Here is an 11,139-nt window from a genome sequence, read left to right on the forward strand (position 1 = left end):
ATGAGGGCTGTGGGGATGATGCTGGGGGAAACAAAAAAGTAGAACTTGGGGACAGCCAGGATGTAGACTGGCATTGCTGGGGCATCACTGGGGCAGGGAATCATGGCCCTGGGGGCTGAAATGGGGTCCCGGGCCAGGGGCAGGGTTAGGGAATCCCAGGGTTGGGCAGGGTCCATCTGATCTGGTGGTGCCCTTGGGACCCTGGTTATTCTGCCCCCTTTTCTGCCCTTATTTCTCTCCATCCCACCCCGTCAGACTTCCCCAATATGTCCTGTCCTTGCAGGGAGCAGGAAGGGCTGGAGGGGCTGATAGGAAGGTGTGGGAGGAAAAGCCAGCCCAGATCCCCTGGGCACAGCTGGCCTGGGGGACACCGTGCAGTCTGACCACCTCGGACAACCGGGAAGTCAGCTTACCCTGCTCCAAACACCTTGCATGAGCTCTCATATTAAATCTACCTCCTCAGTCACCACATCTGGAAAAAAGACCTCTGAGCCCCCACAAACAGCAGACATTTTGATGAAAGATGCTCGAGAAAGAATATTTTAGTGAACACACAAGATGCCTATATCTTTGGAAAATGAGCATTGGCCGATCAAGAAATTACCAATAGAAATTTCTTATATTAGCACTTTTTTTTTTCTTTTTTTTTTTTTTTTTTTCCTCTTTGCTTGTCTTGGTGGAGAATAACATTTCATTTTCAAACCACAGTTCTACATTTATCATCCCTGATTTGGTAAATTGCCTCTTGCAGAAGCGGTGTCTAACCTACCTTTATTTAAGACTTTGCAGGATAATGTGTTTATGTTGGACTCAGAGAGGGTCACAAAAAAAGTGACAGGTGCTGCAAACACATTGAAATGGAGGTAATGTAAATGATTTTAGATTTAAAATATTCCTCCTCAAGTAACTTCACACTTTCTGAAAATATTGTATTGTCAGTGAGACTTAAATCTATAATCTTGAAAGCAAGAGGAGTTTTATTGTCTTTCTCCTATTTTTTCTTCTTAACAGGGATCAAAATCAACCTTTCAATAAGCCTCTCTTTGTAGTCAAAATAGAAGGACGTGAAGATACCTCTATAATCAGAGTTGGCTCAAGGCTTATCAGCAGGGTAGGCAAAATTTAATTTTGTAGCCCAAGGATTTTCTCTTCATCCCTGGGCAGGCAAAATTCAGCTGTGTGGTAGAGGCAGGGTGGGTGCCTCCCAGGACGTATTGCTCCTTTTCTACCCCTATCCTGATCCTGCACAACTCTGGGGGCAAAGGCTGGGTGGGCAGCCTGCTCCTGCTGCTGCAGCGGCTGTCCCCGTCCCCTGTAGCACGGGCAAGGGGCTGCTGGCTGCCCCTGGCAGGCCACCTCCTTTGGCAGCCAGCAGCTTTGCCTGTTGCCCAGAACCAGCCCTGTCTGTAATGAGGCACAGAAGCTCGCGCCGGCAAAGCCGAGCCTGAAATCATTATCTTGGAGCTGCAAACGCAGCCTCACGCTTAAATTAAAGGATGCAGATAATTGGGTTATCTCGTATAAAACAAATTCTGCCCTGTAAACCATAACCAGGGCACACGATGCATACTCGTGGTGCCAGCCGGGAAGGAGGGGTGTTGGGACCAAGGCTGGCTTACTCACCCCAAGCCGAGAGAGAACTGCTTCTGTGCCCTCGGCTTCCACACCTGGACTGCAGGGGATCACAACACTCATGCGCATGCCCCCCTGTTCGTGCTCCATGGCAATACGATCAAGCTGATGCTTTCCAGTGGAATCAATAAGAAAGGCAGAGGGCATCAACAAAATCATTAACAAATTTCTCTCAATTATAATCTAGTTTCTTCAAATACAGCTGTTGCTGGAGCCTCCAGCCAGAATTAATGATATGGAAAATCTGAAGGACAATAAACAGTATATTTGTGAGCTAGAGGGATCAGAACAAACAGTACACAAAAAGGGAAATGTCTAAGGGGTTAAATCTTTAATAAACTACTGCTCCAAAAGCATTTGATAAGCTCTCCTTCAGATGCTTCACTACTACACTCCCTTGTTTTCAGAGTCAGGCTGGTCTTTTTCAAGCCAAACATGTTTCACAAGACAAAACTGTAAAGGAGCCATAATGGGCCTTTAACAGAGACATAGATTGTTGCCTTATTTTTACATTTTAAAATATATTTAAAAGAACATGAATGAAAATATTACACAGTTGTCATGGCTGGAATTCCTCATTCCTCACAGGTACACAGTGTTCAGTGTGGAACATACCAGTGTTCAATAATTTCTGTGTTGTTATTTATTTATTTATTTATTTATTAAGTGAATCAAGCAGGTACATTTTGCAATTGTTAGTACTAAGGGTAATAATATACACACACATATGCATCCACCCACATAAGCACGGAGAGGTTAATGCTGATCTAAAAATATTTTGCATGGCACAAAGAACACAGAAACATTGTCAACAGAGCTGTTGGAAGACACGGCAACATTTAATGGGAAGTTTGCAGTCTTGGGCACGTGAGTGCAGGATTTAATCTGTGTTCATCTGTCCAGCCTGGGCAAACACTGCATTTACCTCTTTTAAAGTAGTTTATCAAACGCTTGAGGATGAAAAAGGCTACAACCCCTGTATGGCTTAAATAAAGGAGCCCACAGCAGAGACGAAAAAGGCACATTTATGAAGCCAGGAAGGAAACAATAAGTTTTCTCAGGCCTGATTTCATGTCACAGGTGCATTTTTGTTACTTTTGAACTTGCCAAGAGCGACTCAAAATGCAGAATTCTAATCCCCCCAAGGCTCAGAGACAATCAATCACTGATGAAGGGGAAATGCTGAATTCCCAGTATCTTGCCTTCTCCAAGAAAGCCTGTCAGCTGTGTAATGCAAACTAATCTGTTCCAAGAATCAGCTTTTTTGTTTCTTGCCCTGGTTCACGTACATACACACATCCAGGGGGAAAGAGAGAGAAAGACGGAGAAAAAGAGAGAGAGGCCACATCCACACATATCAATGACTGCTCGAAGAAAACAGCTAATACATGGAGCTGGAGCTGGAGCAAGGTGGGACTGCTCCGCGATTCTCCCAGTGAACTGCGGCTGAGATCAGCCCAGAACCAGCAGAAATAAAACACTGCATAGAAGATGAAAACCAGGGCATGTTTTTCTACTGGCTGAGGGAGGGGGAGAAAAGCTATAGATCGTAGCTGGGAGAAGCAGATGGCAGTGTATTAAGAGGACAGGGCACTGCTGCTGTTGCAGCCGCTGCCGCAACTGCCACAGCTCAGCTCTTTCCCATCTGACAGAAGGGCCCCTGGGCAGCCAGGCATGAGTCAGACTCACGTGCGTTGCACAGGCGTCTCTGGAGGACCCCACTCTTCTCCTCTCATTTGTGTCACGCTGCTTCAGGGTTCGAAGCGAGTCGTGCAGCCCCGGCATCCCACGAGCACCGTCCTTCCCAGCAGCTGAGCCACGGCCAGCCCCCGATGAGCACCCTGCAGATCGCACAGGATGTGCCCCCACAGTCTCTAACCGAAGGTGCCACTGGCATCTTCCAAGTGCTGCACCAAAAAGGCTCCACCTGCAAACACGAGGATGAGCAGATGTGTTGCAAACCTTCAGGATTTAGCAAAACCACTTAAAACTCCAGGTTACCCTTTAGCACGGCTGAATGGTCTTTGTTGGCTCTGGAGACATCTCAGCCCCTGACCAACACTGGCCCCAACCCCAATAGACAGAGGAAGCAGGAAGACAGCATTTTAAAACTGAGATTGGTGGAAACACATATCCCATGTATCCCACCAACCGCCAGCTGCTTGCAAAAGAGAAACTAAGACAGCGATGGCACCCTGGGTTGCTCTCTTTTACACAAGATGTAGCTGTTGGTTTGAAGCTGACGAGCAGTTTCCTATCCTCAAAATGCTATTTTAAGATCCATACAGAGCAGTTGGTGGACAAGCTGTGTTGATGAGGAAGAGAAGCAGCAAATCCATTCCACCTTCATCACTCATGCTTCCTCCTCCTGGAAAAGAGACCTGAGGCTCCCTGCAGCAGGCTGCTGCCCTGGCAGCTGGGAGGGGAAGGGGCACCCCTCTGCTGAACTGGTCTGCCCTCAAACACCAGCCTGCTGGCTGAGGGCTGTGCTAGAGGAGGGGAGAAGATCTGGATGAGGATTTAGCACTCTCTGTGCTTTGATACTTTCTGGGGAAAAAAATAAATTAAAAGAAAAACAGGGTTACGTAGCTGCTGTCATGCAAGCATTTTATGCAAATCTTATCTTTGGCTTCTGCATACTGGTACATAATTTGCATCTGATTATCAACTTTGGGTCTATTGTTTTTTTCTAAACAGAATTCCTGCTGCTGAAAGGTTTTGGATTGACAGCCCTGGTGAATAAAGTCATATTTTAAACTAGAGGGGCAGGAGAAAACAGCTTCCCACACAGAGTGCCCTGCCATTATTTCTTATCCAGGGCCAACAGAGAGGATGCTGGCCATTGGCCTCTTCTGAGCCTGACAGCTGATGTAAAAGGAGGTTGTGAATATGAAACCCAGGTGAACTTCCTACAAAGACAACCCAAAATCCCTTAAAAAGGAACAGGTAGTCTGTTAGGTTGGATTCACGATCATTCTGCATGCACAAAGTGTTCCAGTACCTAACTGGCTTTCAAGTGACACCCCAGCATCATGAGAAAATTTACACCATGGGATCTTCACAAGCAAAATGAAAACCTTTACCATCTTGACCTGGAGGAGAGGAGTTTTTTGTTCCCCCCAGCACGCACACAAACACTGCCAGTTGGATATAGCCCTGTCCCCGGCAGCAGCAACACGTTGGGACCTTTTCCTGACCTTTGTAGGGTGTCTTGCTTTGTGTCAAGGCAAGTCAAAACGACTTGCCTAGGGTTAGAGTGGCTCAGCCATTGGCGTTGATGGTTTGATTTCAGTTTACCTCGGTTAAGGTAGGCTCAGTTACACTACATTAGTAGAAGCTTTTTGGGAAACACTGTGTAGAAACCAATGATAACCATGGATCACAGTCTTTTAGTTCTGCAGCCTCTGGACCTTATCTGCTGCCTCCTCTGTGTCTGGAAAGATGTTTTCTTCCCACCTTGAGCAGGGGCACAGAAATATTCACAGCAGCTACAGGATGAGATGGGGACTGAACTAACAGCCTGGGAAACAGGGCTGCTTCCATCAAGCCAAAGAATGAGGACTAATGAATGTTAATTCTGATCCTTAGGCTTCAGCAGCCACAGCACTGAGCGATATGAGTCTGTCCACTTGACTTTGGGACGGATGGCTGCTCTAGCTGTATTTGTCCTGTCAATAAAGTATTCAGCCCCAGTAACAGCTGCTTCTGAAAGAATGCCAGATTAAGACAAATAATACAGACTTAGTGCTCTTTACATGGATTGCATGGGCCGACCCAGCTGCAATATGCACACCCACAAATCTTCTCAGCTCATTACCTCATTGAACATTGCTGCTCCTCTGTAAGGACAGGAGACAGGCGATACCCCGACAGAATTTGAACACAAACGTGCTAAGTCAGAGCTGGAAATTGCTGACTGAAAGCTCTGGGCCTGGCCAGGAAGGGAGGTGGGCCCCTCCAGAAACACACAGCCTCAAGGACACGTGGCAGCCCTGCTGGACAGGACCCTTGCCTTTGCGGAGGAGGGGGAGTAGCTTTTAAGTCAGCCCTTTTTATTTCTGCATTTGCTCTTTGCTCAACACCCCCTCAGCATTTCACTTCTCTGCTTCACTATATGGCCAGCTGTGGATTGAGAAGGCAGGAGTATGCATTGTGTAAATAAAGGTTGTTGTTTTCCTTTGAAGTATGCAGGAAGGCTTTGAAAACGCAACTGCAGCTGTTCCCAACAATCTCAACTTTCTGCTCTATTTCTCTGGTTAACCTTGCTGACTCAAAACAACAAAAAGCATAGCCTGGAGGAAATAGTGCTCACTGCTTTCTTAACTTTCCAATGGCATCTTACTGGAGATATTTTCTTTTTGTCAAGATCTTTGAAGTCCGTTCCTCTTTGTTTGTGTGGATTCCCATTGAGACTGAATGGCTCTTACCAGCTTGCTTCCCCGGGCACGGGGTAGGAAGCATGACTGCCTTCCCCAGGTTATAACAAGAATGAAGAGGCAGTGAGAGGGTTGCTGAGATGTCAACAGTAAACAAGTCAACACAGAGATGTGGTTGATTTTCTGAGCATGCTGGGAGTTAGATGTCTCACAGGCGTGTCCCAGCCAGAGAGCCAAGATGTGCTCTATTAGCCCACCGCTCTACTGGTGAACAAGTCTCTCCCTCATCTTGCTTTGCAATCAACTCAAGAGGTCACTCTTGACTCAAGCAAATTTGCTTCCCACACACACTTTTGTTTCCCCTGCTCCTAGCTGTATTTACAATATAATTGCTTGGAGAAGGAAGCGATAGGAGCTTCACATCAAGGCAGGCTCCTGCCAAGCTTTGCTAAAATATCTGCCTGGCTGAAGAGGGTGAAATCTGCCAACAAAGTCACTTGAGGGAAAGCAGACGGTCTTCCTTATACCCTTCCCACTACTGTACTGCCAGGCAAGAGTCCATCTCCCCTCTTTTCTGACCCAAAGGAAGCTGGTTTGCTTGTCCGTCTCAAATGCTTTACTCAGAAGGGTTTTCCACATGCTGGTCAGTGACTTGAGGAACCACCATCCCATGTATGCAAGGTATAGATATTGCTTCTGCTGAGGTACAAATCATGAAGGTGAAGACCATGAAAGAGAAGGACATTTGTCCTTCCTAGGACACCACATCATAGAGCAGGCTAAAAATGGGAAAGACCGACAGCTGGGGGGATGTATCTGCCAAGATTTTGTTGAAATCCTGTCCCATGGATGGAGAAATAGGGCTCATCCTGACCAATTCAACAGAATACACCAACCACTCACCTACAAGGATTTAACATCACCACCTCCTGCCTATTTCTCTTCTTTAAGGAAATATCTAGTGCTTCAGTGGAAGATGAAGATAAAAAACTTGTTCTGCCTTCATAAATCTCAGCCCATCCATCCTAGAGGCACCAAATAAATGGAGGTGGAAAGAGCTGTATAAACAGGCCCCTTGAACATAATTGAAGGACTAGACTAATTTGGCTTGTCTTTATAACAGGCCAGAGCTGGGCACTAGACTTACCCACAACAGATAAAGATGAGTAACTACATAATGAGGTTAAAATATTCATTAAGCTAATTGCATGTTAATTAAGTAAAGGATGCTATTAGGGATCCATTGAGCTCCATCTGTGTGTGCAAACAGGAGTGAGAATAATCACACCAGAAAGCAGAAGAGACAGTGACAGCTCTGGAGCCCCCAGCACACACAGGAACCACAAGGGTCAGGGGCAGCTCCGTGTGCCAGGGGAGCTGGCAGCCATGAAGGGGAGAATGGTTTCATGAGCAAAGGGGGAGCTGGTAGGGAGAAGCTATGAGAGTTGTTACAAGCGATCACTTTATGAATGGGCATTTCCCCAAGCTCTGCCTCCCAATTCCAGGTATGTAAAACAGGAACTACAACTACATCCCCAGTGAGAAAATTCATACAAGAACTTGGAAACTCAGGGTCTAGACAAACATATCTTTTCTGTCCTATCTGTTGATTTTATCAGAATTGCTTGCAGGGGCAGAGATCCATCACACCAAGAAAGCACCATGGCATTCAAGCCAACAGGCCACAAGGCACTAGAAAGGCCCATTTTTGAAAATGGCCTACAAGAAGGCTAAAAATAAGGAGGCAGAAATTAGTTTTCCATTTAAACTTCCTCTGTCAGCACCACAGAGGATAGTTTCTAATAAATACTTTCTTCAAAAATATTCTATTTGACATAATTATGGCCAACAGTCCATAAGGCAGAATAGGGAAAATGTATATATATTTCATGTTAAAATTCATCAATAATGGAAGACGAGGATTAAATTATGTAACTGCCACCTTTAAGTTAAATAATATTTTCAGCAAAAGGAAAGGGAGATGGGATAACTCTATAGCCAACTCGTTTATTTCAGCATATGAATAATTTAGGCAAATAATACAACAGCTTTTTAGAAGATTCAATGAAGAGGTTGGGTTAGAAGGGACTTGCACTGCATTTGGAGATTTGAAGGACTGGGAGAATAATTCATATTCAATCATTTATTTGATTAATTTCTCCTTTCTTTCAGGCCACTAATGGGCAGATCGTTCTTTTCAGAAATGCACTTACCGTCTGAAGTTACTGGAATAAATCTGGTCCCCAGTTCCCCTTCAGTGGCCATTCTCTTGCAAGTAGTCACTGTGCTAAATCGAAGTAGTTTTGGGTGAGGATGCCGGCTCCCCGAGGTTGTTTGATCTCAGACAAGTTCCTAGAATACCTTCCATACCTTCTGCAATGAATGTAAACTTTCTTTTTCCTTCAATAACTGCTTAGAATTTCTGCTTTCACAGGCAGACCTGCCAGCTCACCTGGCTCATCCTGAGTGGGTAGAAACTGGGGGAGTGAACATGGATAAACCAGATTCATTAGCAAATTCAGACCATTATTCATGAAAAATTAGTTTATTGTACTAGCCTGTCCCTGGTGAAGCTGGCATTGATCCAAACCACCCTTCTGATGAGTGGGAAGGAGAAGAACTACCTAATTCATTCATAACTCTGTATTAAAACCTGACAGATGAAGCTTTATCCAGGGGCTGATTATTGTCATGTGCAAAACAAAAAATCCCTGTAGAACCTGATAAGCACACAACCGTATGTGCTCTTCTCCACAGTCCCAGAGCCTCCCAGACACACTCTGACTCACAACAGATGCCCAGGAGAACTGGCACAGCTCTTCCCACAGGCTCCTAGAAAAAACCAGCTGCAGAAGTTAACCAGATTTCTCTGAGCCACTGGAACTGCTGGCAAGAGGATGGGATGCTGGTCTTGGTATGATGATGACTGCATAAGAGCAGAGCCTGGGCGCCCAGAAGCCATTCCTGTGACTGACTCAGCAGGAAGCTTTGATCCTGATTGTTTTATGGCTGTTAGAGGCCTGTGCCTAATGATTTTTTCCAGGGTGCCTGCCCATTTCCAGGTAGATAAATCCCTGTGGAATGAAAACAGAAGCTCTGCTTGGCACTGAGCTGCTGCCAAGCTAGAGACCTGAGCAGGCAGACCAAGGGCTTAGCTCAGTCTCCATGGCCATCTCACAGTCCACATCTGGAGAAGACTGTTTTGCAGCAGAAGAGATGGACAGCGAAGGGAACAAAAATGCATGGTACTTCTACTCTGTCTGTAGCAGTAACAAGCAAAGAACACCCAGAGCCTATTTAATTTTGCATTCTATTCCCCTCATTCAATGAAAAATTAAAAATAATCAAAACTTCTGAAAATATTTGCTGTAGGTTTGAGATGCAAGTGAAACCAAGGGAGTTCACATGTGTGTGCAAATGGGAGAAAGAGCAAGAAAGAATGAGAGAAGAAAGGTAGGTGAGATGGAGACTGTTGTTTTATCTGAGCTGCTTTATGAGCTAGATGACCTAATAAGTCTTTTCCATCTCTAATTTCTCTGCTTCACCTATCCCTAGTTTATCATCAAGAAATCACTTATGCAAATTCAATTAAGTATTTAACATTTTCCTTCCTGTGTTTCCCTGCCTCACTGACTTTTCATCCCATTTCAAGTCTCGGCTGACAACATCTCTTACCTCACTGGCTCCCATTTCTACGTCTTTACACTATTAACTCAGTAACTGTGTGATTTAATCCAATGAAATATTTTGGGTTTTCACTGTCTCTTAAAGGAGAGACGAAGTGAAGCTACAGTGTACTGCATTAGCAAATCCTTGCTCACAGCTGCTGGGTGCACCGATGTATGCTACAGGGACGTAGCACGCTGACCGGGCAGCTCTGGTGACCTGGCCTCAGTGCTACATCAAGTCAGGAACAAAAATGAGGTTTTCCTTTCTTTAGATTGTGTTCACTTTAGCACATATGACATATGGGGCTGAGTTTAGCCAAGTGCATTTGTAACCTCACGATAGGAAGAGGCAGGTTATGGTGTGGGCTGGAGAAAGGGGAAGACCAGGACATACAGCAAAGATATGTATGCACTGCACAGTCTTGGCCAGAAGCTACCATTCTTCTGGGCTTTAGAAAACAATTTACCTGTTTAGCACCTTGGTTTTTATCCTCCTTTTTGCTATTCTTCTGGATTTTCACTCTTTCCAGTGCATGTTACCCCCCTCCTCATGTAAACGCTAATGCAATTGTATGCAAACTTGCTCAAGTTGAAAAGCAATGTTCTAGAAAGGCTCAGGAGCAAGTCACAGCTAAGTGCTTAATTATATAGTACTTGGAGTAATTTTCCTTTTCCTCTGAAAATGCACATTGGCTCTGATTTTTCTATCTGCAGATTGTAAGCTCATAATTAGCAGTAAATTACTCACACAAGTGACAAATTTTGTGCTTTCAAGTAAACAGACAAAATACCCACAGTTTACAAATTGCCTCTTGGTGCCGCAGACACCTGGCTTTTCCTGCTCCTATCTATCCCTCTTGCTGGAGGGATAGAAGCAGCAGAAAATATCTCTTCGAGGAGCTTGGATGATGACATCAATTACCGAGTTACCACAAAAAGCTATAAAAGGCAACTGCTGAGCTAATGCTAGCCAGTCCCCTGGGACTATGTGTCTTGGCTGGGTGTGAGCAGGAGTATGCCCCTCTGCGGGCATGTCCCCAGCCTGCCTACTCAGAGCTTCTGAGGACATCAGTAAATCCTTGAAGGATGACCTGCAGAGGATACATCCAACCCTCTCAAGAATGAGGAAGGAATATTAAATAATATGTTCTCTTGGGAAGCTGCTGCAGAGCACTGGAGGAAGGTGAACTTGCTGAGCTATGGTGGAGCAAGGGTTGGAGTAAGCATTAAGGGAGGAACGAGTTCCTTACAGCCCAGTCTGGTCTTGGGTAATGCTGCATGGTGAAGCAATAGTGATACTGTTTGTTAATCACTGTTAAACACTATTTAAATGGCACCAATGGCCAGATGTCTTGCTGGGGAGACAGCCTAAGCAGAATGAGTGGACTTCCAAGTGAATGAGTCTCTGATTTTTCAATTTTAAAAGTCATCATCTAAGAAATGGCTCCTGGAAGAAGCCCCAG

This window comes from Oxyura jamaicensis, chromosome 3 (assembly GCF_011077185.1).
Source record: "Oxyura jamaicensis isolate SHBP4307 breed ruddy duck chromosome 3, BPBGC_Ojam_1.0, whole genome shotgun sequence".
NCBI lineage: Eukaryota > Metazoa > Chordata > Aves > Anseriformes > Anatidae > Oxyura > Oxyura jamaicensis.